The sequence below is a fragment of the Malus sylvestris genome, chromosome 7 (genome assembly GCF_916048215.2).
Source record: "Malus sylvestris chromosome 7, drMalSylv7.2, whole genome shotgun sequence".
Classification (NCBI taxonomy): Eukaryota; Viridiplantae; Streptophyta; class Magnoliopsida; order Rosales; family Rosaceae; genus Malus; species Malus sylvestris.
Window position 1 is genome coordinate 15,757,308 of NC_062266.1, and position 3,358 is coordinate 15,760,665.

The 3,358-nt window shown below is 29.8% G+C and overlaps 1 long non-coding RNA gene across 1 annotated transcript; it reads left to right on the forward strand.

Moving 5' to 3' along the window:
* The first annotated feature begins 635 nt into the window (after positions 1 to 635).
* Positions 636 to 3,358, forward strand: LOC126627654 (uncharacterized). The gene is made up of 2 exons (XR_007625103.1): positions 636 to 730; positions 2,099 to 3,358. It is a non-coding gene; the product is annotated as an uncharacterized LOC126627654 (long non-coding RNA).

Sequence of the window (3,358 nt, forward strand, 5' to 3'; positions counted from 1 at the left end):
TGCGTGTGTGGTGTGGTGTGGGGGGTCTCGAAGTGCGTGTGTGGTGGAGTGTGAGTGTGAGTCATTTTTTATTGTCTGTGGTGGCGTGTAAGAAAAAAAAAAAGCATCCAATGATCCAAATAATTCAAAACCAAATATTTCAAAACCTATCTCTAGCTTTCTGATCCAATGATCCAAATAACTTTTTGCAATTTCAGAGCATGGACAACAAATAATAGTGCTTTCATAATGAAATCGTGTGACAGTCCGTAAGATTCTTTCACATGCAAAACAGTGTGTCAATGTCTGTTATATACTTACATTCTTTCACCTTATCAGAGATGGAGTATCAGAGGCATTCACAAAATTTTCGTTTCTTCTTCTTCCTATACCATTTTCAAAATCATTCCAGATCCATTCCAAAGCTTGAACACAAAGGGTTCCATATTTAAGGTAAGTTTACAAACTTAAATTTATATTATTGTAATTTATACAACAACAAATAAATTTGTGTGGACTCGTATGTTCATTTTTTTAAGTAATTAATACTTGCATGTTAATTTTTGTAAGTAATTAAGTAATGTTAACAATTACATGTTAATTTTTTTAAGTAATTAAGTAATGTTGTATAATTATTCCCTAGGATAATTTTAATATGTTTAATGTTATTTATTATTTTATTTCCCTTACCATTTTCAAAGTCATTCCAGATCCATTCCAAAGCTTGAACACAAAGGGTTCCATATTTAAGGTAAGTTTACAAACTTAAATTTATATTATTGTAATTTATACAACAACAAATAAATTTGTGTGGACTCGTATGTTAATCTTTTTAAGTAATTAATACTTGCATTTAATTTTTGTAAGTAATTAAGTAATGTTAACCATTACATGTTAATTTTTTTAAGTAATTAAGTAATGTTGTATAATTATTCCCTAGGATAATTTTAATATGTTTAATGTTATTTATTATTTTATTTCCCTTATCATTTTCATTATCAAATTGGATTATTATTCATTAATATTAGGTTTTTTTTATTATCAAATTGGATTATTATTCATTAATATTAGGTTTTTTTTTATTATCAAATTGGATTATTATTCATTAAATTGGATTATTATCAAATTGGATTATTATTCATCACCATGTTTTATATTAGGATTATTTTTTTATCAAATTGGTGGATTATTCATTAAATTGGATTATTATCAAATTGGATTATTATTCATCACCATGTTTTATATTAGGATTATTTTTTATCAAATTGGTGGATTATTCATTAAATTGGATTATTATTCATTAAATTGGATTATTATCAAATTGGATTATTATTCATCACCATGTTTTATATTAGGATTATTTTTTTTATCAAATTGGTGGATTATTCATTAAATTGGATTATTATCAAATTGGATTATTATTCATCACCATGTTTTATATTAGGATTATTTTTTTATCAAATTGGTGGATTATTCATTAAATTGGATTATTATCAAATTGGATTATTATTCATTAAATTGGATTATTATCAAATTGGATTATTATTCATCACCATGTTTTATATTAGGATTATTTTTTTTATCAAATTGGTGGATTATTCATTAAATTGGATTATTATCAAATTGGATTATTATTCATCACCATGTTTTATATTATGATTATTTTTTTTATCAAATTGGTGGATTATTCATTAAATTGGATTATTATCAAATTGGATTATTATTCATCACCATGTTTTATATTAGGATTATTTTTTTATCAAATTGGTGGATTATTCATTAAATTGGATTATTATCAAATTGGATTATTATTCATTAAATTGGATTATTCATTAAATTGGATTATTATCAAATTGGATTATTATTCATTAAATTGGATTATTATCAAATTGGATTATTATTCATCACCATGTTTTATATTAGGATTTTTTTTTATCAAATTGGATTATTATTCATTAATATTAGGTTTTATTATTCCTTATTATTTGTATAATTACTTAAATTTTTACAATCATTTTCTTTACTTTGTATTTAATTCTTCTGTAGAATAACTTTATTATTTAGGTTCTCTTATTTTATCAAAAAATAATTGTCTAATTTTCATGAAAAATAAATATAGGTACGTTTAAGATGTCCAGTAAACGTGATCCAGCTTGGGAACATGGAGACCCAATAGACGGAAACAAACATGGCACAATTTGCAAATATTGTGGTCGGGTAATGAAGAGTGGCGGAGTGACACGACTTAAGTACCATCTTAGTGGATTAGATCCATCAAAAAATGTCCAACGATGCGATAATGTCCCCCCCAGAAGTGAAGGCATTCATCAGCACATTATTAAAAAATAAAAAACAGCAGAAGGAAAAGATAACACAGGGAATGGAAAATATTCGAGCTGGGCTACGGGGAGAAGTCTATGGCCAAGCGGTTGACAGTGATGATGATGACGTTGAGGACGAATGTGATGATGACATGGGACCTGAAGAACGACGCAGTTTGAAACAAGCATTACGTGCCTCCAAACAGTCAGCATGGGAAAGAGAACACCTTCATAAAATTCCTAATAGAGCACAAGGTTCCGGGACAAGTGGTGGTGCACAAATGAGACGGGGAGGCAGTCTTAGAGAATCACAACCAACACCACCAATAGCCCCAAGTTTATATAAGTCATCCAAAGCACGTCAAAAGAGTGTTTGGAGTTATTTCACTGGAGGTAATGTGAAGGAGGGAATGGGGCGTCTAATTAGCAAGTTCTTTATCTATGAAAATGTCCCTGCTGCGAAGGCATCATCACATCATTTCAAAAATATGGTAGTGGGATGTTAACAGGCCGGTGTTGGAGTACAACCTCCCACTTCCTATGAGATAAGAAACAAATATTTGGATATGGAGTATAAAGACATTGGCGAGTATGTTAACAAGTTGAGGTCAAAGTGGGAAACTAATGGTTGCACAATCATGTGTGACGGATGGACCGGCCCGACCAGATTGTCTATCATCAACTTCATGGTATACTCCAAGGGAAAGACAATTTTTTTGAAGTCTGTTGATGCTTCAGACCATATAAAGAATTACAAGTATATTTACAAATTATTGAGGGATGTAATCATGGAGGTGAGAGAGCATAATGTTGTCCAAGTCGTGACCGACAACGGTTCTGCATTTGTCAAAGCTGGAAAAAAGTTAATGAAGCATCATAATGTGTTTTGGACATCATGTGCAGCACATTGTATTGATCTCATGTTTGAGGCAATGGGGAAGAGAGAGAATGTTGCTACTGTGGTCAAAAGAGCTAGAACGATCACAAATTATATTTACAATCACAGTTGGTTGTTGGCAAAGATGCGTGAATTTTGCAAAGGAGAAATTATTCGTCCA